Consider the following 26345-nt stretch of genomic DNA (forward strand, 5'->3'; position numbering starts at 1 on the left):
AAGGCTCTGGAAGAGAAAATGGGCCTGAAGGATTCTAGAATGAAACTGAATTAGAATTCAGTTGTTATTGTGTTACAAATATTGCTCATATTATTAAAGTTGAGTTTGATGTTTGAAATTGGAAACTTCGATACTTTTTCATAATCTGTAGTGTCAAATTGAATTTGGAGAAAATAACCCTTTCTGAGTGGAGATCAAGGGCGTCCACAAAAACATGTTGTTATCATTGATGATTGATGTTTTACAAGGTTCATATTTAATACAAGATCAGACAATTATATTTTTGTGGGATTTTGATCTATTGGTATTTTTGAAAAAATGATTGTTACCACATCAAAATATCCGAAGTGATCCTCAGTACTCCATGGCTTTCGTAAAACCCGACTGGGAGGAAAGTCTGGTGGTAAATATGTGTGATCCAGGTTGATTGTCTGTCGTCATACCTCACTGTTTGTATGTTTGTTGTTTAAAGCCACACTCAGAAATATTCCAGCTGTATGACGGCGGTCTGTAAATAATTGAGTCTGGACCAGACAATCCAGTGATTGACATCATGAGCATCAGTCCACACAATTGGGATATGATGACATGCATCAACCAAGTCAGTGAGCCTGACCACCCAATCCTGTTAGTCGCCAAAGTCAATCAAACTGTTGTGACACAAGGTTATAGGGGGCGGTCAGGTAGCCTAGTGGTTAAAGCGTTCGCTCGTCACGCCGAAGATCCGGGTTCAATTCCCGACATGGGTACAATGAGTGAAGCCCATTTCTGGTGTCCCCCGCCATGATATTGCTGAAATATTGCTAAAAGTGGCGTAAAACCATACTCACTCACTCACTCACTCACATAAGGTAATATTGCTGACTGCGGCAGAACAAACGTTTACTCAATCACCCACTGACTACTATGGTACTTCACTTTTTTCATGCTTCATCTCATTAATAATGTTATGTTTTGTGCTCTGTTTAAAAGCTGCTAATGTGTCCCAGCCAAATGAAAAAGCTTGAGTCTTATCTTTACAAAGAATATAGCAAGGCAAGTGGCATCTAATTATATGCTTTCAATATTTGTACTAATGTCTCAGAGTTTAGCGAAATAAAAATGGATTTATCGGAATGGAATCGTGTTTATTTCGGTTGAAATGGACACAGGAGGAAGTACATTTCCTCTTGAAATAGTCATTTCCTTGTGGTCTGAGATAATAGCAATGTAAAGTCATACAGTTAAAGTGCCTATGTTGGTTGTTGATGGCCCTGAAGCATGCTTGTCATCAATTGATTAAAAACAGAGGGAAATGGGCCATTAAATACTGCATAACCTTCTTTTGTTTTATGACCCCTTACATTGGATAAGTTGTTTATTTCAATTTTGTACTTGTTGGTTTTAACATTCATCAAGTCACCTGAGGTCTTTGCCCTCTTTGATTACGTCCATTTTGCCTGGCGTAAATGGATTTTGCGATTGACGATCTCCACGGAGTAATACTGGACATCCTGTCACTAAAAGCCGTGGAGTCTCATCGCGGTGCCGCTATTGTCAATGTCATTAGCTGATCTACAGAATGATGTAATTTGGATCTTTATGAACGATTAATACAATCTTACTTGATGGACTGCAGTTTGTCAGCAAATTTCCTTTAAATGGATTAATTGCTTTGAACTTTGTGATGAATATAAATACATCAAAAGTTTCTAAGTAAATTTCAGAGTTTTTGAAATGTAAATTTAAAGTTCTGAAGATTTTAAGTTTGAAAAAAATGGTTTTATTTTTGGTCTTAATTTTATTCTCTAGTGTAATGGAAGATAATATTTTTGAGGATATGTTTGATTATTTAAGTCTCTCCAAGGTTGTGAAAGGAATTATGAAAATTTTTCAAGAAGGTGATTGATTAAAGTACACTGGCTTTTGATGTTATGTGGAGATTTGTCTGTGTGACTTGAATTGTGAAAATATTTATCACTCATATTCAACACTTGAGTAGTCAAAGCTAATGTTCTTATGCTTCCATCCTCACAAAGAGATGCTTGAAAAAACATTCATCTGCATCAGTGCTGTGCATTTACTTCTGAAGTCTGTCATTAAAATTCCAGAAATATATATATTAGTGTCATATATTTTATCTCATCCCTTGGGCACCTTAAAAGCAATACCGCCTGCCTTCATGGTCTAGTGGATAGAGTGTTTGCCTGGAGAGGGGAATGTCAGTGGTTGGATCTCTGGTCTCATCACACCAAGAGATGTTAGATAATGGTACTTGTTGTTTCTCATCCTGGAGCTTGCATTTAGGGGATAAGACAAGGACTGGGAAGATGACGGCTATCTGTGTTAACCTTAGGCACAGCAGTTGACAAGCACTTTAAAACCGGAACTACAAGCAGCCACAGAAACACACACACATGTTCATACATATAATAAGAGCAATAATCTGGGATGCAAAGTTATACCCCATTTCCCATCATGGCACCACCATTACTGAAGCTGTGTAATGCAGTATTCAATCGGGGCACTGGTGGCCCAGTCGTCTAAGGCGCCTCGATTCGCTGTGCAGAGTTGTGTCCCTTGGACACGCCAGAAACCTATGATTGTGGGTTCGAATCCCGGTTCGCCCTAATTATGTTTCTAGGTTTGTCAGCACCATACGCGTGCTCGTGGGTTTCACCGAAATGGTAAACGTCTGAGACCTGCATCACTTCAGGCTATCCTCCCACATTAAACTGACACGCCGTGATATAACTGGAATAATGTTAAAAGCGGCGTTTAACCCAACTCACTCACACTCACTCAGTATTCACTCACCCATCTCGTCACTATCACAGACTGTATTGACAAAGTCTCACTAATACCATGACTGGAGCGGCAATGTTTGAGCTGATAGTGTTTTCATGCTCTTTAAGTATATACAATGAACTTTTACATTAAGTCCTTTGTTATTGTTGTTGAATAGCCACATTAGCTCACGAGGTGCCTCATCCAAACTATATCATCAATGAACCATGGAACTGTTATCACGTGACTGATGATCACCTGTTCGAGGAGGCCAGCCGTAAAGATCCGTGGTGGAATAGGTCTTCAGCAACCCATACTTGTCATAAAAGGCGACTGTGCTTGTTGTAAGAGGCTCCTAACTGGATCGGGTGATGAAGCTCGCTGACTTGGTTGATGAATATTATCGTATCCCAATTGCGTAGGTCAATGCTTGTGATGTAAATCACTGGGTTGTCTGGTCCAGACTCGATTATTTAAAGACTGCTGGAATATTACTGAGTGCAGCGTTAAACAACATGAAACAAACAAACCAAACCTGTTTGCGGATCTCCGCATGTCACATGACACATCTGGCTTCCATGACAACAAATTCCGCCTCTCTGTGTTATGTCTGTGAACCAGCCATTACCGTGGCAGAAACCATGATATATTTCACATACATCATGTCCTCTGAGAGCAGTGACACTGTTCATTTAGGTTGCAGGTTGTGCAGACAAACAGTGAAAGCGACAGGAGTCGCTGTATAAATGGCCTTTTGGTCCTTTAGTCTTGACCGTTGATGGTCAGAGGTAACCGCTTGACCTTCATTTTTACATTGTAGCCAGATAAGGCCAAAGTGGTAGCAAATTCAGGAGAATGCAAGCTCGTAGAAAACCTTTAATGAAATCTTTGATATATTTATTGGATTAATTGTGTAGCCAGACCATTGAGCTTTTTATTTAGTGGTCTTGCTGGTGTTTTAGAGGGAGTTTCCTCAACAGCCTGGAACATTCAATTTCCTGTCTTTTGTCGTTTTGTGGTGAATATTACGTGTGCTGCTTGTGTTGTTTGACTTAATCAGCTACTGGAAATTTTATAGGCAAATCTGATGAAGATAGATGTTTTTGATATTTGTGCCAAATTGTTTGAAGAGATGCTACTATTTAAACTTATTTTCAAGAAAGTCATAATGTAACTAAAAATTTGTTTTTGGAAAATTATTTATATCTTTAAGTCTTTTATGAATTTTTTGGAATATATTGTATCAGTCATATCAGTCATATTAACAACGTCTTTGGCAAATCTAGATTTCTTTATTCATTTCAGAAACTTAATTTTAATCAAAGAATAAATTGAGTTAAGCCTGTGTCCTTTGTAACATTGATGCAGTATTGCAGAAATTAGTGTTCAGCTCACTCTCAACCACAACACCAAAGCAAACTCCCATCCATCAACTTTTGCAGCATTCCTCTATCAATGATTAATAACAAGACCTTATTGGTATTCATATCTGTATCTGTGGCAATAAATAAAAAAGGGGGAAACATCTGATTTACGATCCTACAATCACAGTTCACATTATGTCACAGGTGTTTACAAAACAGATGACCTTGCCCAGTTGAAGTGGGAGCACCTGTTGTGGGTGGGGGTCAAGGTCAGTTGGTCCCAGAAGGTCATCTACGTCTGTCAGGGAAATAGTTTTGGATTTGAGGATGACGACATTTTCAAAAAGCGATCTGCTCATGATTTATTCACCGTGGCCTTGGTAGAAACTATTATCGGTCTATGATCGGAATTAACGAAGACTCATCTGGTGTCTCGTATCCCGTCAGGAAGAATCACAAGAACATTGTAGACATGTTGGGAAAGGAGAGGCCATTGAAGAATATAATGCAGAGGAAAGGCCAGGCTGCTAACAGGGAGGTTCAGCTTGCTCAAATACCACAGCTGCGGAATTATTCCAAACACTGCATATATCATCACTTTCAATGTATGGATTGAGCCTGAAGACATGGCAGAGAAAAACATTTGCTCGTCTTTTCTTTCAGTGGCCCACAGGGGGTATGTGGTTAATGCTGCACAGTGACAGAGGAAAAAGGTGGTCGTCACTGAATGGTACATATTTGGCAAGAAGGAGCAAGACCTGTAGGTTGACCTGTAAGTGGACTAAGTCATGGTGCATGATTGGGATTTTGTGTTTTTGTAAAGTTTTTTGGATACATTTTTTTATGTAAAGTTTGCATGTTATACAGCTTTTCCCTTGGACGACAGGTCGGCCACATGTCCATGAAACTGATGTTCATAAGTGCAGGAATGACACATTATGATGTGCAGAATGTTCTCATGAAATTGTATTCTTGAAATAATGTAAACTCTTCCACATTCCTTGGGAAACCCCTTGGGAATTCCCTAGCATGCTTAAATGCAGAAGCGTTTCTGATCATTTGGACCTGTTAATCTGGAAGTAAGCGTTTTAGCATACATTGGGATAAGTCAGAATATCCTCAATGACCCATCCTAGTGAAGGAGTTGAAGAAATGCACATCCAAACTATAACATCCAAACTACAAAACTATTTCTCAAGCTCCGATGCTCATACAAGTTGGCCCTCACTCTATGAAGGGTCAATGAACTCACAAGAAGTGAGAGTCAAGTCCTGAGTGAGTGTGTAATAGAAGTGTGGAATGATTGCAGTTTGCACAAAGTATATCACATTTTGTTTGCATCTGATGGAAACATGTGTCTTATTGCAGTGGAAATTGGTCAAATAATCATTTTATGACTAGCAAGGAAAACTAAATCGGAGAAGTGGCCACTCATTTCTAGCCGTTAGTTCTTAATTTTGCATCTGCAGTCAATTTTTTCTGCCACCGGTGGGGCAGGATGCACTCACCTTTTCCCCAACACATGGTATCATCGCTATCTGACAGTCATGCATAAACACATGCTCATCGTTTAGTCAGAATCATACAATTGACTCTGCTTTTGGCAGAGATTTCTGATGAATATGGAATGGGTTTTGTCGTTTTTTTTCAGTTAATTCATCAGAGCCGTGTTCCTCAAAGCGATCTTAGCGCTACGATGATCGTCACCCTATGTTAAAGTATGGGACTTACGATCACCTTAGTGCTAAGATCGCTTTGAGGAATGGGGCCCTGATGAATTACAAAAATTCACTGAAGAATAGGTCCAAGAAACCATCAGGCAGACTTTGAACATTTGACAAGCCCAAATAATGAAATATTAGAGTTTTGGTGAAATATGGATCTGTGACATTTTGTTACCAGTATGTCCTTCTCTAAATCCATACAGCATGTACATTTTATTCAAATTTCATGGAAAGACGAGCTTTTTATTCCAGATTTCATCATCAAAGCCTCGCTAGGTCATTTCAGAAAGTTTATGGTAGACTTTCCAAGGAGTTTACTAAATATGACACGTTGCTTGTGTACATGATGTGCAATGCTATATGAAACTCGTGACCTTTACAGGGAGATTTCATACCTCCTTACTCCTCCTCGGTGATTTGGTGGACAGTGTGGCGGCGTTCCACAACATCATGGATCATTGCTTCTGATACGGATCACGGGATTGTTTGGTCTAGACTTGATTGTCTACATGCCACTGTCGTGTGACAGGAGCATTGCTAGGTGTGGCATAGGCAACAAAAACTTAATTTTAAAGAAGATTGTGTGAGTGGCGGGTGCTGCTGGTAGAGTAGGACATGTTACCCTTTTTGCAAATACCTTGTGTCACATATTTTCATTGATTCTTTGATGCAAGTTTCATCACTATTTTGCCTTTTACGCCCAAATCTGTTTCGGCAGATACTCAAGACTGATTGTTTATTCTCTGACGTTGATGTTTTGAATTGTGATATAACACATTTGTTAATTACCTGTTTAATCTCATTCAATCGAATCAAGTATTGGTGGCATATTTGAAATCAATCTTTTGATCATGTAAATCAATAATTATGGTTTCTTAAGTGAAATATTACCATACAATAACAACCAAAACGAGCACTTGATTGATTTCTTCATTAGACAGGAAATTGTTATGGTTGTTTGTCGACACACTTACCTATTCAATCTCTGTTTACACAGAAGCGAACAGAAGCCAGAGTCTGGACTCTGTGCAGCTATTTGCAACATGCAGATCAAAACTCTATGTTAAAAGTGGCATACCTTTACCGAGAACCTATTCCGTTGGCATTGATTAGGCGCTTTGCGTAATCGACAATCGTTTCTCTTGACTAATGTATTCATAGATTATACATAAATCACTCAACTGCTTCAAATTGTTAAAGATGGTCATTCATCTGCAGTAATGCATTTTGGGTTTTCTAATCAACTAATGGAAAGATATGGAATTAGTGTGTGTTGTTATTTTGCCTTTTAATTGCAGAGGGAAATTAGCCAGCTAGCTATTCCTGTTTGCTTAATGATCAAGGTGTCCTGGTGGTGTTTGTGATGTTTTCTAGATACTCAAGTAATTTAGGCTAATGGGGCCCCAGGAATCTAAGGCATCCCATGTTTCTGTGTAGAGCTGAGTCCCTTTTCCAAAGTGACCCTTGAAGATCCGGGGTAGAACAGGTCTTCAGCAACCCATGCTTGCTGCAAAAGGCGACTATGCTTGTCGTAAAAGGGAACTAACGGGATCGGGTGGTCAGTCTCGCTGACTTGGTTGATGCATGTCATCGATTCCAATTACGTGTATCGATGCTCATGATATATAATCACTGGATTGTCTGGTCCAGACTCAATTATTTACAGACCGCCGTCATATAGCTGGAATATTGCTGAGTGCGGCGTTAAACAAGAAACCAACCAACCAACCAGCCCGTATCCAAGGACCTGCATCACTTTTGATGTCATACAGATGGCATTGTTGACTTAATGTGTGATGACATCACAATTATAATGATGTCACAGTCTATCATTGTTGATGTCATTTTGACTCTCACGGTTGTCTGTTCTTCCAGACAGCTTGTTTCCACTAAAGTCGTAAATATTCAAACCAACGTCACTTCAAGCTTTCACCCTACATCAAGTGACGTAACTGTTCAATGTAGTGTTAAACCGTATTTACTCACTCACTCTCCATTAAGCTCTGTATCACAAGACCGCCTCTGTGGTCTAGTGGTAGAATGTCCGCCCAGAGAGCGGTGTTTGATCCCTGGCTGCGTCATACCAAAAGACGTTAAAAAGATGGTACTTGTCTGGCGCTCGGCATTAAGGGGCTAAGACAAGGACAGGTCGGCTTGAAAGTCAGTATATTGTGTCTGAGTGGGGTATTCATGTTAAACTGCGGCATGGTATCTCAGTGGGCTAGCACTATAAATCGGCATCAGCCGGACTAGTACAAGAAGCCACACAGACACACGTGCATGCACGTCGCTATATAAGTGCAATAATCTTAGATGCAAAATTCAACCCAATTTCACCTCACCTCACTCACCTCACCTCACCTCACCTCACCTCACCTCACCTCACCTCACCTCTAGAGACAAGTATCTCCCAGTACCTATCCTATAGTCAGAGGAATGTAATATATACCTCGGAATATACTACTCGGAAAAGTTAATAACCACCACATTATTTTATATTACAAGAGTTAATCTATCATGGCATGACAAATTAACTATAGTTATATGAAAGAATCGGTTCGTCCTTAACTTTTTCCGAGTGGTTTATTACTGTGACAAAAAAAACCAATGCAACTGATTTATATTGTTGCACCAAGTTATTACCAGCCTACATAGATAGGGTTCACACACACGGCATCCTGTTAATGCAGTAAAATACGTGTGGTAGGCAAGAGTCATGGCGCCTGTCTGTGTGGAATGAAGGAATCCCATCATGCAGAGTTTGGCCATGGTGTAGATCATGCTGCCTTCACAGTCGACGGATTCATGGCTATTCCGTGACAAGACATGTTCTAAGCAACAGATCAAAGTAGTTATTGCTCATATCTGTTCTGTGATGTTAGTGAATTACATTATGACTTTTCCATATCACATGATACTTGTGATCTGGAAGCCTTTCTTTACCCTCAATAGAGACCTTTAAATATGGATAGACATGTCACAATGTTGATGAAAAACTTTGAGGTTCATGACATTACAGGTTGTGTTTGTTGTTGTCCAACTTATAATTTTAAACTGTGTGAAAAGACTGACTGTACCAATATATATTTTTGATAGAAATTTGAAAGTGTGTTCAAATCCTGGTTTGCCCCGATTATGTTTTAGCACCATACTCATGCTGGTGTGTTTCACCAAAGTGGTAAACGTCTGAGACCTGCATCACTTCGGGCTTTCCTCCCACATTAAGCTGACATGCTGTGATATAACTGGAATACTGTTTCAAAGCGGCATTTAATCCAACACACTCCCTCACTTTTCCCAGAGTGGAACACGTTTTAATTTGAAAGTCGACCATTAAAAGATTTGACAAGCCTCCTTAAACTAGGAATGCTTGTCATTTGTTTTCTGTTCTGGTTTCGTGTATGTGCCTTGCCGGAGACATGAAGCCAATTACATAGAGGAGAACAATTCGGGAAGCTCATACAGGCAACTCGAAAATGTCAGCTATCAGAGTGTTTCTGGTTCTGTAGCAGTATTAACGAGCTACTAGAACAGATACCTGATCTCCAGGCAACAAACAATTTTTATACAGTCAGAAAAACCTGCCTACGACATGCATGCATGTGACGTTATATTGATTATGACCGCCACCATGTGTTCATTCTCCATGCCTGATACAACAGGTCTGGCCATTCAATCATAACATCTCATCATTAAAACTACTTAAACGTATTTCTGTAAATATTCATTGTCCGATTCAGACAATTTGGACGTTTCCCTTGTTCCGTCGTGTCTGACAAGCAGTATTTTCATTAAGGGAAGTCTGTTTGCTCATTAGGGCATAAAAGGAATGTCTGTGACAAAACAAAGCGGTGTAGGTTACTTGTCTACAAGAGGTACTATGGTACATCGCTGCTACACTTGAACAGCATTCCGCCAGCAGGTATTCTCCGACTGCCAGCACTGACAGTTGTTTCTGTCAATAAGACGTCCCACGTCTATAGCACTTGTCTATTGCTCTCGTCCATAGCGCTTGTACATTGCGGGCAGGTGTGATGGGTTTCAGAAGGTAAGGCTACCACGCACCATGCATGTCATTGCCGTGAACTCATTAGGTTTTTTTTCAATGCTTGCTTCTTTTGTCGTGATCACAAGGGACGGATATTTCTTTTTTTAACATGTTATATGGGGCATTTATTTTTGACTACGCCAGAGGGAGGGTTGTCTGATATAACAGATTTTTATAAGAATATGCTTGATTAATGGAGCTCATTGAAAATTTGAGTAAGTAACATCTAAAGAATTGTTTTTTGTGACTTTGGAGGATTCTTTTAATTTGTTTTTGTGGGGATGGATTTTGTTACATTCATTAACCTGATGGATCTGTTCAGAGTGTTTCACATATTTCCTTGATGAAAATGTGCTGCAGTCTGATTGTGTACTGTCAAGCAGACAAGTTAATCAGAGGAAGTTTATCAAGTAAATTATCATCCGTGCCGAAGTCTCTCGCTCATCTCAGCCAATTAAGATGAGGTAATCGCATGTAGGAAAACCCTGCAAACATGCTTGTGGAATTTTTAACAACTTTCAAACTTGATTGAATTTGGTTTCACTCCTCAGAAGCCAAGTCTAAAAAGGTCCAAAGTTTGTTTCGAAAAGGAAAAATAATGAAATTTATGTTTTAAGATCAACAGTTGATAATGTTTATATGTTCCAGCATTAGGAATTAGGCTTCACAGAAATACCAACCACTTTACAGTTATTTTATACTACTTTTTGCTATTTTAACGCAACATTGATAAGTCGTGCGGTATTGGTGCTTTGCAGAGTGCAGCTTATTTCTGTGTTGGTGCTGCCAAAGAAGCTGTATGAGTTATCCTGAAAAACTTGCCTCTGCTTTGTCCAACATGATTAGAGGGAAAAATGTACTCTGTGAAATAATAAGCTCAGGTTTAGAAAGTTTTGGTTATGAATTGAAATTTTGGTCATCATCATCATCATCATCATCATCATCATCATCATCATCATCATTTTCTTCTTCTTCTTCTTCTTCATCTTCGGCCAGGTAGCCTAGTGGTTAAAGTGTTTGCTCGTCATGCCGAAGACCTGGGTCGATTCCCGGCATGGGTACAATGTGTGAAGCCCATTTCTGGTGTCCCCCGCCGTGATATTGCTGGAATATTGCTAAAAGCGATGTAAAAACATACTCACTCACTCAACTCACTCACTCTTCTTTTCTTCTTCTTCTTCTTCCTCTTCTTATTATTTAGGTTATTATTATAATAATAAAAAGCAACATGATAAGAAATCTGTGCCGTCAATAATTGTGTGAGTGCTGTCCTCCCAGTCTGACAGTGAGGCTGCAGCATGTACGTGTCTTGTGAGAGTTGAGAGTGTATATCTCCACATCTAATGGAAGGAGTGTACTGATACACCTTACACTCCACGCAGACCCTGAACTCCTCAGAGAGGTTTGCAGTGAGATTGTCAACTTTCACTTACAAGCCTATTAAGTCATTTTTTGTCATAACATGTAACTCTTACTCCTGATTGACTTAGTTCCAGATTGAAGCAGAGATTTAGGAAATATAGAACTGGTTTAAAACTGCAGGGCTTGATCAGGAAAGATTAAAACTAGTCCAGAACCTCCAAGATTTAGGCCCAAATGGGATATTTTTTGTTTCATGTTGATGCAACTTGAGACAAAGTTTTCTCTTATGGTAAGGGTGGTTGTTGTGTTTTTTTCTGGTATGATTAGGTAGGCTAGTTGTAAATGTGTTTTTCTGGGATGATAAGGGAGGCTAGTTGTTATTGTGTTTTCTTGTATGATAAGGGAGGCTAGTTGTTGTTATTGTGTTTTCTGGGATGATAAGGGAGGCTAGTTGTTATTGTGTTTTCTTGTATGATAAGGGAGGCTAGTTGTTGTTATTGTGTTTTCTTGTATGATAAGGGAGGCTAGTTGTTGTTATTGTGTTTTCTTGTATGATAAGGGAGGCTAGTTGTTGTTATTGTGTTTTCTTGTATGATAAGGGAGGCTAGTTGTTGTTATTGTGTTTTCTTGTATGATAAGGGAGGCTAGTTGTTGTTATTGTGTTTTCTGGGATGATAAGGGAGGCTAGTTGTTGTTATTGTGTTTTCTTGTATGATAAGGGAGGCTAGTTGTTGTTAGTGTGTTTTCTTGTATGATAAGGGAGGCTAGTTGTTGTTATTGTGTTTTCTTGTATGATAAGGGAGGCTAGTTGTTGTTATTGTGTTTTCTTGTATGATAAGGGAGGCTAGTTGTTGTTATTGTGTTTTCTTGTATGATAAGGGAGGCTAGATGTTGTTAGTGTGTTTTCTGGGATGATAAGGGAGGCTAGTTGTTATTGTGTTTTCTTGTATGATAAGGGAGGCTAGTTGTTGTTATTGTGTTTTCTTGTATGATAAGGGAGGCTAGTTGTTGTTATTGTGTTTTCTTGTATGATAAGGGAGGCTAGTTGTTGTTATTTGTGTTTTCTGGGATGATAAGGGAGGCTAGTTGTTGTTATTGTGTTTTCTTGTATGATAAGGGAGGCTAGTTGTTGTTATTGTGTTTTCTGGGATGATAAGGGAGGCTAGTTGTTGTTATTGTGTTTTCTTGTATGATAAGGGAGGCTAGTTGTTGTTATTGTGTTTTCTGGGATGATAAGGGAGGCTAGTTGTTGTTATTGTGTTTTCTTGTATGATAAGGGAGGCTAGTTGTTGTTATTGTGTTTTCTGGGATGATAAGGGAGGCTAGTTGTTGTTATTGTGTTTTCTGGGATGATAAGGGAGGCTAGTTGTTATTGTGTTTTCTGGGATGATAAGGGAGGCTAGTTGTTGTTATTGTGTTTTCTGGGATGATAAGGGAGGCTAGTTGTTAGTGTGTTTTCTTGTATGATAAGGGAGGCTAGTTGTTGTTATTGTGTTTTCTTGTATGATAAGGGAGGCTAGTTGTTGTTATTGTGTTTTCTTGTATGATAAGGGAGGCTAGTTGTTGTTATTGTGTTTTCTTGTATGATAAGGGAGGCTAGTTGTTGTTATTGTGTTTTCTTGTATGATAAGGGAGGCTAGTTGTTGTTATTGTGTTTTCTTGTATGATAAGGGAGGCTAGATGTTGTTAGTGTGTTTTCTGGGATGATAAGGGAGGCTAGTTGTTGTTAGTGTGTTTTCTTGTATGATAAGGGAGGCTAGTTGTTGTTATTGTGTTTTCTGGGATGATAAGGGAGGCTAGTTGTTGTTATTGTGTTTTCTTGTATGATAAGGGAGGCTAGTTGTTGTTAGTGTGTTTTCTTGTATGATAAGGGAGGCTAGTTGTTGTTATTGTGTTTTCTGGGATGATAAGGGAGGCTAGTTGTTGTTATTGTGTTTTCTTGTATGATAAGGGAGGCTAGTTGTTGTTAGTGTGTTTTCTGGGATGATAAGGGAGGCTAGTTGTTGTTATTGTGTTTTCTTGTATGATAAGGGAGGCTAGTTGTTGTTAGTGTGTTTTCTGGTATGATTAGGTAGGCTAGTTGTAAATGTGTTTTTCTGGGATGATAAGGGAGGCTAGTTGTTGTTAGTGTGTTTTTCTGGGATGATAAGGGAGGCTAGTTGTTATTGTGTTTTCTTGTATGATAAGGGAGGCTAGTTGTTGTTATTGTGTTTTCTTGTATGATAAGGGAGGCTAGTTGTTGTTATTGTGTTTTCTGGGATGATAAGGGAGGCTAGTTGTTGTTAGTGTGTTTTCTTGTATGATAAGGGAGGCTAGTTGTTGTTATTGTGTTTTCTGGGATGATAAGGGAGGCTAGTTGTTGTTATTGTGTTTTCTTGTATGATAAGGGAGGCTAGTTGTTGTTATTGTGTTTTCTGGGATGATAAGGGAGGCTAGTTGTTGTTATTGTGTTTTCTTGTATGATAAGGGAGGCTAGTTGTTGTTAGTGTGTTTTCTTGTATGATAAGGGAGGCTAGTTGTTGTTATTGTGTTTTCTGGGATGATAAGGGAGGCTAGTTGTTGTTATTGTGTTTTCTTGTATGATAAGGGAGGCTAGTTGTTGTTATTGTGTTTTCTGGGATGATAAGGGAGGCTAGTTGTTGTTATTGTGTTTTCTTGTATGATAAGGGAGGCTAGTTGTTGTTATTGTGTTTTCTGGTATGATTAGGTAGGCTAGTTGTAAATGTGTTTTTCTGGGATGATAAGGGAGGCTAGTTGTTATTGTGTTTTCTTGTATGATAAGGGAGGCTAGTTGTTGTTATTGTGTTTTCTTGTATGATAAGGGAGGCTAGTTGTTGTTAGTGTGTTTTCTTGTATGATAAGGGAGGCTAGTTGTTGTTATTGTGTTTTCTGGGATGATAAGGGAGGCTAGTTGTTGTTATTGTGTTTTCTGGGATGATAAGGGAGGCTAGTTGTTGTTATTGTGTTTTCTGGGATGATAAGGGAGGCTAGTTGTTGTTATTGTGTTTTCTGGGATGATAAGGGAGGCTAGTTGTTGTTATTGTGTTTTCTTGTATGATAAGGGAGGCTAGTTGTTGTTATTGTGTTTTCTGGGATGATAAGGGAGGCTAGTTGTTGTTAGTGTGTTTTCTTGTATGATAAGGGAGGCTAGTTGTTGTTATTGTGTTTTCTGGGATGATAAGGGAGGCTAGTTGTTGTTATTGTGTTTTCTTGTATGATAAGGGAGGCTAGTTGTTGTTATTGTGTTTTCTGGGATGATAAGGGAGGCTAGTTGTTGTTATTGTGTTTTCTGGGATGATAAGGGAGGCTAGTTGTTGTTATTGTGTTTTCTTGTATGATAAGGGAGGCTAGTTGTTGTTATTTGTGTTTTCTGGGATGATAAGGGAGGCTAGTTGTTGTTAGTGTGTTTTCTTGTATGATAAGGGAGGCTAGTTGTTGTTATTGTGTTTTCTGGGATGATAAGGGAGGCTAGTTGTTGTTAGTGTGTTTTCTTGTATGATAAGGGAGGCTAGTTGTTGTTATTGTGTTTTCTGGGATGATAAGGGAGGCTAGTTGTTGTTAGTGTGTTTTCTTGTATGATAAGGGAGGCTAGTTGTTGTTATTGTGTTTTCTGGGATGATAAGGGAGGCTAGTTGTTGTTATTGTGTTTTTCTGGGATGATAAAGGAGGCTAGTTGTTATTGTGTTTTCTTGTATGATAAGGGAGGCTAGTTGTTGTTAGTGTGTTTTCTTGTATGATAAGGGAGGCTAGTTGTTGTTAGTGTGTTTTCTTGTATGATAAGGGAGGCTAGTTGTTGTTATTGTGTTTTCTTGTATGATAAGGGAGGCTAGTTGTTGTTATTGTGTTTTCTGGGATGATAAGGGAGGCTAGTTGTTGTTATTGTGTTTTCTGGGATGATAAGGTAGGCTAGTTGTTATTGTGTTTTCTTGTATGATAAGGGAGGCTAGTTGTTGTTATTGTGTTTTCTGGGATGATAAGGGAGGCTAGTTGTTAGTGTGTTTTCTTGTATGATAAGGGAGGCTAGTTGTTGTTATTGTGTTTTCTTGTATGATAAGGGAGGCTAGTTGTTGTTATTGTGTTTTCTTGTATGATAAGGGAGGCTAGTTGTTGTTAGTGTGTTTTCTTGTATGATAAGGGAGGCTAGTTGTTGTTATTGTGTTTTCTTGTATGATAAGGGAGGCTAGTTGTTGTTATTGTGTTTTCTTGTATGATAAGGGAGGCTAGTTGTTGTTAGTGTGTTTTCTGGGATGATAAGGGAGGCTAGTTGTTGTTAGTGTGTTTTCTTGTATGATAAGGGAGGCTAGTTGTTGTTATTGTGTTTTCTGGGATGATAAGGGAGGCTAGTTGTTGTTATTGTGTTTTCTTGTATGATAAGGGAGGCTAGTTGTTGTTAGTGTGTTTTCTTGTATGATAAGGGAGGCTAGTTGTTGTTAGTGTGTTTTCTTGTATGATAAGGGAGGCTAGTTGTTGTTATTGTGTTTTCTTGTATGATAAGGGAGGCTAGTTGTTGTTATTGTGTTTTCTGGGATGATAAGGGAGGCTAGTTGTTGTTATTGTGTTTTCTGGGATGATAAGGGAGGCTAGTTGTTATTGTGTTTTCTTGTATGATAAGGGAGGCTAGTTGTTGTTATTGTGTTTTCTGGGATGATAAGGGAGGCTAGTTGTTGTTATTGTGTTTTCTGGGATGATAAGGGAGGCTAGTTGTTATTGTGTTTTCTTGTATGATAAGGGAGGCTAGTTGTTGTTAGTGTGTTTTCTTGTATGATAAGGGAGGCTAGTTGTTGTTATTGTGTTTTCTGGGATGATAAGGGAGGCTAGTTGTTGTTATTGTGTTTTCTTGTATGATAAGGGAGGCTAGTTGTTGTTATTGTGTTTTCTTGTATGATAAGGGAGGCTAGTTGTTGTTAGTGTGTTTTCTTGTATGATAAGGGAGGCTAGTTGTTGTTATTGTGTTTTCTGGGATGATAAGGGAGGCTAGTTGTTGTTATTGTGTTTTCTTGTATGATAAGGGAGGCTAGTTGTTGTTATTGTGTTTTCTGGGATGATAAGGGAGGCTAGTTGTTATTGTGTTTTCTTGTATGATAAGGGAGGCTAGTTGTTGTTAGTGTGTTTTCTTGTATGATAAGGGAGGCTAGTTGTTGTTATTGTGTTTTCTGGGATGATAAGGGAGGCTAGTTGTTGTTATTGTGTTTTCTGGGATGATAAGGGAGGCTAGTTGTTGTTATTGTGTTTTCTGGGATGATAAGGGAGGCTAGTTGTTATTGTGTTTTCTTGTATGATAAGGGAGGCTAGTTGTTGTTATTGTGTTTTCTGGGATGATAAGGGAGGCTAGTTGTTATTGTGTTTTCTTGTATGATAAGGGAGGCTAGTTGTTGTTATTGTGTTTTCTTGTATGATAAGGGAGGCTAGTTGTTGTTATTGTGTTTTCTTGTATGATAAGGGAGGCTAGTTGTTGTTATTGTGTTTTCTTGTATGATAAGGGAGGCTAGTTGTTGTTATTGTGTTTTCTTGTATGATAAGGGAGGCTAGTTGTTGTTAGTGTGTTTTCTTGTATGATAAGGGAGGCTAGTTGTTGTTATTGTGTTTTCTGGGATGATAAGGGAGGCTAGTTGTTGTTATTGTGTTTTCTTGTATGATAAGGGAGGCTAGTTGTTGTTAGTGTGTTTTCTTGTATGATAAGGGAGGCTAGTTGTTGTTATTGTGTTTTCTTGTATGATAAGGGAGGCTAGTTGTTGTTATTGTGTTTTCTAAGATGATAAGGGGGGCTAGTTGTTATTGTGTTTTCTTGTATGATAAGGGAGGCTAGTTGTTGTTATTGTGTTTTCTTGTATGATAAGGGAGGCTAGTTGTTGTTATTGTGTTTTCTGGGATGATAAGGGAGGCTAGTTGTTAGTGTGTTTTCTTGTATGATAAGGGAGGCTAGTTGTTGTTATTGTGTTTTCTTGTATGATAAGGGAGGCTAGTTGTTGTTATTGTGTTTTCTTGTATGATAAGGGAGGCTAGTTGTTGTTATTGTGTTTTCTGGGATGATAAGGGAGGCTAGTTGTTGTTATTGTGTTTTTCTGGGATGATAAGGTAGGCTAGTTGTTATTGTGTTTTCTTGTATGATAAGGGAGGCTAGTTGTTGTTATTGTGTTTTCTGGGATGATAAGGGAGGCTAGTTGTTGTTATTGTGTTTTCTGGGATGATAAGGGAGGCTAGTTGTTATTGTGTTTTCTTGTATGATAAGGGAGGCTAGTTGTTGTTAGTGTGTTTTCTTGTATGATAAGGGAGGCTAGTTGTTGTTATTGTGTTTTCTGGGATGATAAGGGAGGCTAGTTGTTGTTATTGTGTTTTCTTGTATGATAAGGGAGGCTAGTTGTTGTTATTGTCTTTTCTTGTATGATAAGGGAGGCTAGTTGTTGTTAGTGTGTTTTCTTGTATGATAAGGGAGGCTAGTTGTTGTTATTGTGTTTTCTGGGATGATAAAGGAGGCTAGTTGTTATTGTGTTTTCTTGTATGATAAGGGAGGCTAGTTGTTGTTAGTGTGTTTTCTTGTATGATAAGGGAGGCTAGTTGTTGTTAGTGTGTTTTCTTGTATGATAAGGGAGGCTAGTTGTTGTTATTGTGTTTTCTTGTATGATAAGGGAGGCTAGTTGTTGTTATTGTGTTTTCTGGGATGATAAGGGAGGCTAGTTGTTGTTATTGTGTTTTCTGGGATGATAAGGGAGGCTAGTTGTTATTGTGTTTTCTTGTATGATAAGGGAGGCTAGTTGTTGTTATTGTGTTTTCTGGGATGATAAGGGAGGCTAGTTGTTATTGTGTTTTTTTGTATGATAAGGGAGGCTAGTTGTTGTTATTGTGTTTTCTTGTATGATAAGGGAGGCTAGTTGTTGTTAGTGTGTTTTCTTGTATGATAAGGGAGGCTAGTTGTTGTTATTGTGTTTTCTGGGATGATAAGGGAGGCTAGTTGTTGTTATTGTGTTTTCTGGGATGATAAGGGAGGCTAGTTGTTGTTAGTGTGTTTTCTTGTATGATAAGGGAGGCTAGTTGTTGTTATTGTGTTTTCTGGGATGATAAGGGAGGCTAGTTGTTATTGTGTTTTCTTGTATGATAAGGGAGGCTAGTTGTTGTTAGTGTGTTTTCTTGTATGATAAGGGAGGCTAGTTGTTGTTATTGTGTTTTCTGGGATGATAAGGGAGGCTAGTTGTTATTGTGTTTTCTTGTATGATAAGGGAGGCTAGTTGTTGTTAGTGTGTTTTCTTGTATGATAAGGGAGGCTAGTTGTTGTTATTGTGTTTTCTGGGATGATATGGGAGGCTAGTTGTTGTTATTGTGTTTTCTGGGATGATAAGGGAGGCTAGTTGTTGTTATTGTGTTTTCTGGGATGATAAGGGAGGCTAGTTGTTATTGTGTTTTCTTGTATGATAAGGGAGGCTAGTTGTTGTTATTGTGTTTTCTGGGATGATAAGGGAGGCTAGTTGTTATTGTGTTTTCTTGTATGATAAGGGAGGCTAGTTGTTGTTATTGTGTTTTCTTGTATGATAAGGGAGGCTAGTTGTTGTTATTGTGTTTTCTTGTATGATAAGGGAGGCTAGTTGTTGTTAGTGTGTTTTCTTGTATGATAAGGGAGGCTAGTTGTTGTTATTGTGTTTTCTGGGATGATAAGGGAGGCTAGTTGTTGTTAGTGTGTTTTCTTGTATGATAAGGGAGGCTAGTTGTTGTTATTGTGTTTTCTGGGATGATAAGGGAGGCTAGTTGTTGTTATTGTGTTTTCTTGTATGATAAGGGAGGCTAGTTGTTGTTAGTGTGTTTTCTTGTATGATAAGGGAGGCTAGTTGTTGTTATTGTGTTTTCTTGTATGATAAGGGAGGCTAGTTGTTGTTATTGTGTTTTCTGGGATGATAAGGGGGGCTAGTTGTTATTGTGTTTCTTGTATGATAAGGGAGGCTAGTTGTTGTTATTGTGTTTTCTTGTATGATAAGGGAGGCTAGTTGTTGTTATTGTGTTTTCTGGGATGATAAGGGAGGCTAGTTGTTAGTGTGTTTTCTTGTATGATAAGGGAGGCTAGTTGTTATTGTGTTTTCTTGTATGATAAGGGAGGCTAGTTGTTGTTATTGTGTTTTTTGGGATGATAAGGGAGGCTAGTTGTTGTTATTGTGTTTTCTTGTATGATAAGGGAGGCTAGTTGTTGTTAGTGTGTTTTCTTGTATGATAAGGGAGGCTAGTTGTTGTTATTGTGTTTTCTGGGATGATAAGGGAGGCTAGTTGTTGTTATTGTGTTTTCTTGTATGATAAGGGAGGCTAGTTGTTGTTATTGTGTTTTCTGGGATGATAAGGGAGGCTAGTTGTTGTTATTGTGTTTTCTGGGATGATAAGGGAGGCTAGTTGTTGTTAGTGTGTTTTCTTGTATGATAAGGGAGGCTAGTTGTTGTTATTGTGTTTTCTGGGATGATAAGGGAGGCTAGTTGTTATTGTGTTTTCTTGTATGATAAGGGAGGCTAGTTGTTGTTAGTGTGTTTTCTTGTATGATAAGGGAGGCTAGTTGTTGTTATTGTGTTTTCTGGGATGATAAGGGAGGCTAGTTGTTGTTATTGTGTTTTCTTGTATGATAAGGGAGGCTAGTTGTTATTGTGTTTTCTTGTATGATAAGGGAGGCTAGTTGTTGTTATTGTGTTTTCTGGGATGATAAGGGAGGCTAGTTGTTATTGTGTTTTCTTGTATGATAAGGGAGGCTAGTTGTTGTTATTGTGTTTTCTTGTATGATAAGGGAGGCTAGTTGTTGTTATTGTGTTTTCTTGTATGATAAGGGAGGCTAGTTGTTGTTAGTGTGTTTTCTTGTATGATAAGGGAGGCTAGTTGTTGTTATTGTGTTTTCTGGGATGATAAGGGAGGCTAGTTGTTGTTAGTGTGTTTTCTTGTATGATAAGGGAGGCTAGTTTATGTTATTGTGTTTTCTGGGATGATAAGGGAGGCTAGTTGTTGTTATTGTGTTTTCTTGTATGATAAGGGAGGCTAGTTGTTGTTATTGTGTTTTCTTGTATGATAAGGGAGGCTAGTTGTTGTTATTGTGTTTTCTTGTATGATAAGGGAGGCTAGTTGTTGTTATTGTGTTTTCTGGGATGATAAGGGAGGCTAGTTGTTATTGTGTTTCTTGTATGATAAGGGAGGCTAGTTGTTGTTATTGTGTTTTCTTGTATGATAAGGGAGGCTAGTTGTTGTTATTGTGTTTTCTGGGATGATAAGGGAGGCTAGTTGTTAGTGTGTTTTCTTGTATGATAAGGGAGGCTAGTTGTTGTTATTGTGTTTTCTTGTATGATAAGGGAGGCTAGTTGTTGTTATTGTGTTTTCTGGGATGATAAGGGAGGCTAGTTGTTGTTATTGTGTTTTCTTGTATGATAAGGGAGGCTAGTTGTTGTTAGTGTGTTTTCTTGTATGATAAGGGAGGCTAGTTGTTGTTATTGTGTTTTCTGGGATGATAAGGGAGGCTAGTTGTTGTTATTGTGTTTTCTTGTATGATAAGGGAGGCTAGTTGTTGTTAGTGTGTTTTCTGGGATGATAAGGGAGGCTAGTTGTTGTTATTGTGTTTTCTTGTATGATAAGGGAGGCTAGTTGTTGTTAGTGTGTTTTCTGGTATGATTAGGTAGGCTAGTTGTAAATGTGTTTTTCTGGGATGATAAGGGAGGCTAGTTGTTGTTAGTGTGTTTTTCTGGGATGATAAGGGAGGCTAGTTGTTATTGTGTTTTCTTGTATGATAAGGGAGGCTAGTTGTTGTTATTGTGTTTTCTTGTATGATAAGGGAGGCTAGTTGTTGTTATTGTGTTTTCTGGGATGATAAGGGAGGCTAGTTGTTGTTAGTGTGTTTTCTTGTATGATAAGGGAGGCTAGTTGTTGTTATTGTGTTTTCTGGGATGATAAGGGAGGCTAGTTGTTGTTATTGTGTTTTCTTGTATGATAAGGGAGGCTAGTTGTTGTTATTGTGTTTTCTGGGATGATAAGGGAGGCTAGTTGTTGTTATTGTGTTTTCTGGGATGATAAGGGAGGCTAGTTGTTGTTAGTGTGTTTTCTTGTATGATAAGGGAGGCTAGTTGTTGTTATTGTGTTTTCTGGGATGATAAGGGAGGCTAGTTGTTATTGTGTTTTCTTGTATGATAAGGGAGGCTAGTTGTTGTTAGTGTGTTTTCTTGTATGATAAGGGAGGCTAGTTGTTGTTATTGTGTTTTCTGGGATGATAAGGGAGGCTAGTTGTTATTGTGTTTTCTTGTATGATAAGGGAGGCTAGTTGTTGTTAGTGTGTTTTCTTGTATGATAAGGGAGGCTAGTTGTTGTTATTGTGTTTTCTGGGATGATATGGGAGGCTAGTTGTTGTTATTGTGTTTTCTGGGATGATAAGGGAGGCTAGTTGTTGTTATTGTGTTTTCTGGGATGATAAGGGAGGCTAGTTGTTATTGTGTTTTCTTGTATGATAAGGGAGGCTAGTTGTTGTTATTGTGTTTTCTGGGATGATAAGGGAGGCTAGTTGTTATTGTGTTTTCTTGTATGATAAGGGAGGCTAGTTGTTGTTATTGTGTTTTCTTGTATGATAAGGGAGGCTAGTTGTTGTTATTGTGTTTTCTTGTATGATAAGGGAGGCTAGTTGTTGTTAGTGTGTTTTCTTGTATGATAAGGGAGGCTAGTTGTTGTTATTGTGTTTTCTGGGATGATAAGGGAGGCTAGTTGTTGTTAGTGTGTTTTCTTGTATGATAAGGGAGGCTAGTTGTTGTTATTGTGTTTTCTGGGATGATAAGGGAGGCTAGTTGTTGTTATTGTGTTTTCTTGTATGATAAGGGAGGCTAGTTGTTGTTAGTGTGTTTTCTTGTATGATAAGGGAGGCTAGTTGTTGTTATTGTGTTTTCTTGTATGATAAGGGAGGCTAGTTGTTGTTATTGTGTTTTCTGGGATGATAAGGGGGCTAGTTGTTATTGTGTTTCTTGTATGATAAGGGAGGCTAGTTGTTGTTATTGTGTTTTCTTGTATGATAAGGGAGGCTAGTTGTTGTTATTGTGTTTTCTGGGATGATAAGGGAGGCTAGTTGTTAGTGTGTTTTCTTGTATGATAAGGGAGGGTAGTTGTTGTTATTGTGTTTTCTTGTATGATAAGGGAGGCTAGTTGTTGTTATTGTGTTTTCTGGGATGATAAGGGAGGCTAGTTGTTGTTATTGTGTTTTCTTGTATGATAAGGGAGGCTAGTTGTTGTTAGTGTGTTTTCTTGTATGATAAGGGAGGCTAGTTGTTGTTATTGTGTTTTCTGGGATGATAAGGGAGGCTAGTTGTTGTTATTGTGTTTTCTGGGATGATAAGGGAGGCTAGTTGTTGTTATTGTGTTTTCTTGTATGATAAGGGAGGCTAGTTGTTGTTAGTGTGTTTTCTGGTATGATTAGGTAGGCTAGTTGTAAATGTGTTTTTCTGGGATGATAAGGGAGGCTAGTTGTTGTTAGTGTGTTTTTCTGGGATGATAAGGGAGGCTAGTTGTTATTGTGTTTTCTTGTATGATAAGGGAGGCTAGTTGTTGTTATTGTGTTTTCTTGTATGATAAGGGAGGCTAGTTGTTGTTATTGTGTTTTCTGGGATGATAAGGGAGGCTAGTTGTTGTTAGTGTGTTTTCTTGTATGATAAGGGAGGCTAGTTGTTGTTATTGTGTTTTCTGGGATGATAAGGGAGGCTAGTTGTTGTTATTGTGTTTTCTTGTATGATAAGGGAGGCTAGTTGTTGTTATTGTGTTTTCTGGGATGATAAGGGAGGCTAGTTGTTGTTATTGTGTTTTCTTGTATGATAAGGGAGGCTAGTTGTTGTTAGTGTGTTTTCTTGTATGATAAGGGAGGCTAGTTGTTGTTATTGTGTTTTCTGGGATGATAAGGGAGGCTAGTTGTTGTTATTGTGTTTTCTTGTATGATAAGGGAGGCTAGTTGTTGTTAGTGTGTTTTCTGGGATGATAAGGGAGGCTAGTTGTTGTTATTGTGTTTTCTTGTATGATAAGGGAGGCTAGTTGTTGTTAGTGTGTTTTCTGGTATGATTAGGTAGGCTAGTTGTAAATGTGTTTTTCTGGGATGATAAGGGAGGCTAGTTGTTATTGTGTTTTCTTGTATGATAAGGGAGGCTAGTTGTTGTTATTGTGTTTTCTTGTATGATAAGGGAGGCTAGTTGTTGTTATTGTGTTTTCTGGGATGATAAGGGAGGCTAGTTGTTGTTAGTGTGTTTTCTTGTATGATAAGGGAGGCTAGTTGTTGTTATTGTGTTTTCTGGGATGATAAGGGAGGCTAGTTGTTGTTATTGTGTTTTCTGGGATGATAAGGGAGGCTAGTTGTTGTTATTGTGTTTTCTGGGATGATAAGGGAGGCTAGTTGTTGTTATTGTGTTTTCTGGGATGATAAGGGAGGCTAGTTGTTGTTATTGTGTTTTCTTGTATGATAAGGGAGGCTAGTTGTTGTTATTGTGTTTTCTGGGATGATAAGGGAGGCTAGTTGTTGTTAGTGTGTTTTCTTGTATGATAAGGGAGGCTAGTTGTTGTTATTGTGTTTTCTGGGATGATAAGGGAGGCTAGTTGTTGTTATTGTGTTTTCTTGTATGATAAGGGAGGCTAGTTGTTGTTATTGTGTTTTCTGGGATGATAAGGGAGGCTAGTTGTTGTTATTGTGTTTTCTGGGATGATAAGGGAGGCTAGTTGTTGTTATTGTGTTTTCTTGTATGATAAGGGAGGCTAGTTGTTGTTATTTGTGTTTTCTGGGATGATAAGGGAGGCTAGTTGTTGTTAGTGTGTTTTCTTGTATGATAAGGGAGGCTAGTTGTTGTTATTGTGTTTTCTGGGATGATAAGGGAGGCTAGTTGTTGTTAGTGTGTTTTCTTGTATGATAAGGGAGGCTAGTTGTTGTTATTGTGTTTTCTGGGATGATAAGGGAGGCTAGTTGTTGTTAGTGTGTTTTCTTGTATGATAAGGGAGGCTAGTTGTTGTTAGTGTGTTTTCTGGGATGATAAGGGAGGCTAGTTGTTGTTATTGTGTTTTTCTGGGATGATAAAGGAGGCTAGTTGTTATTGTGTTTTCTTGTATGATAAGGGAGGCTAGTTGTTGTTAGTGTGTTTTCTTGTATGATAAGGGAGGCTAGTTGTTGTTAGTGTGTTTTCTTGTATGATAAGGGAGGCTAGTTGTTGTTATTGTGTTTTCTTGTATGATAAGGGAGGCTAGTTGTTGTTATTGTGTTTTCTGGGATGATAAGGGAGGCTAGTTGTTGTTATTGTGTTTTCTGGGATGATAAGGGAGGCTAGTTGTTATTGTGTTTTCTTGTATGATAAGGGAGGCTAGTTGTTGTTATTGTGTTTTCTGGGATGATAAGGGAGGCTAGTTGTTAGTGTGTTTTCTTGTATGATAAGGGAGGCTAGTTGTTGTTATTGTGTTTTCTTGTATGATAAGGGAGGCTAGTTGTTGTTATTGTGTTTTCTTGTATGATAAGGGAGGCTAGTTGTTGTTATTGTGTTTTTCTGGGATGATAAAGGAGGCTAGTTGTTATTGTGTTTTCTTGTATGATAAGGGAGGCTAGTTGTTGTTAGTGTGTTTTCTTGTATGATAAGGGAGGCTAGTTGTTGTTAGTGTGTTTTCTTGTATGATAAGGGAGGCTAGTTGTTGTTATTGTGTTTTCTTGTATGATAAGGGAGGCTAGTTGTTGTTAGTGTGTTTTCTTGTATGATAAGGGAGGCTAGTTGTTGTTATTGTGTTTTCTTGTATGATAAGGGAGGCTAGTTGTTGTTAGTGTGTTTTCTTGTATGATAAGGGAGGCTAGTTGTTGTTATTGTGTTTTCTGGGATGATAAGGGAGGCTAGTTGTTGTTAGTGTGTTTTCTTGTATGATAAGGGAGGCTAGTTGTTGTTAGTGTGTTTTCTTGTATGATAAGGGAGGCTAGTTGTTGTTATTGTGTTTTCTTGTATGATAAGGGAGGCTAGTTGTTGTTATTGTGTTTTCTGGGATGATAAGGGGGGCTAGTTGTTATTGTGTTTTCTTGTATGATAAGGGAGGCTAGTTGTTGTTATTGTGTTTTCTTGTATGATAAGGGAGGCTAGTTGTTGTTATTGTGTTTTCTGGGATGATAAGGGAGGCTAGTTGTTATTGTGTTTTCTTGTATGATAAGGGAGGCTAGTTGTTGTTATTGTGTTTTCTTGTATGATAAGGGAGGCTAGTTGTTGTTATTGTGTTTTCTTGTATGATAAGGGAGGCTAGTTGTTGTTATTGTGTTTTCTGGGATGATAAGGGAGGCTAGTTGTTGTTATTGTGTTTTTCTGGGATGATAAGGTAGGCTAGTTGTTATTGTGTTTTCTTGTATGATAAGGGAGGCTAGTTGTTATTGTGTTTTCTTGTATGATAAGGGAGGCTAGTTGTTGTTAGTGTGTTTTTCTGGGATGATAAGGGAGGCTAGTTGTTGTTAGTGTGTTTTCTTGTATGATAAGGGAGGCTAGTTGTTGTTATTGTGTTTTCTTGTATGATAAGGGAGGCTAGTTGTTGTTATTGTGTTTTCTTGTATGATAAGGGAGGCTAGTTGTTGTTAGTGTGTTTTTCTGGGATGATAAGGGAGGCTAGTTGTTGTTAGTGTGTTTTCTTGTATGATAAGGGAGGCTAGTTGTTGTTATTGTGTTTTCTTGTATGATAAGGGAGGCTAGTTGTTATTGTGTTTTCTGGGATGATAAGGGAGGCTAGTTGTTATTGTGTTTTCTTGTATGATAAGGGAGGCTAGTTGTTGTTATTGTGTTTTCTTGTATGATAAGGGAGGCTAGTTGTTGTTATTGTGTTTTCTGGGATGATAAGGGAGGCTAGTTGTTGTTATTGTGTTTTTCTGGGATGATAAGGGAGGCTAGTTGTTATTGTGTTTTCTTGTATGATAAGGGAGGCTAGTTGTTGTTATTGTGTTTTCTGGGATGATAAGGGAGGCTAGTTGTTGTTAGTGTGTTTTCTGGGATGATAAGGGAGGCTAGTTGTTGTTATTGTGTTTTTCTGGGATGATAAGGGAGGCTAGTTGTTATTGTGTTTTCTTGTATGATAAGGGAGGCTAGTTGTTGTTAGTGTGTTTTTCTGGGATGATAA

At 38.4% G+C, this 26345-nt stretch overlaps 1 protein-coding gene across 2 annotated transcripts in view; it reads left to right on the top strand.

Annotated features, from left to right (window-relative positions):
- The window catches only part of LOC124141355 (choline transporter-like protein 1), a 269963-nt gene that overhangs the window by 83744 nt on the left and 159874 nt on the right, over positions 1–26345 (top strand). Inside the window, exon 1 of one of the 2 annotated variants that reach the window (XM_046509357.2) lies at positions 9769–9902. The exons of the other annotated variant lie outside the window; for it this stretch is intronic. The gene's annotated coding sequence lies outside the window, so the exon portion shown is untranslated. Of the gene's footprint in view, positions 1–9768; positions 9903–26345 lie in introns of those variants that run through there. 2 annotated transcript variants of the gene reach the window in all.

Source organism: Haliotis rufescens, unplaced genomic scaffold (genome assembly GCF_023055435.1).
Source record: "Haliotis rufescens isolate VD_foot unplaced genomic scaffold, xgHalRufe1.0.p SCAF_2, whole genome shotgun sequence".
NCBI lineage: Eukaryota > Metazoa > Mollusca > Gastropoda > Lepetellida > Haliotidae > Haliotis > Haliotis rufescens.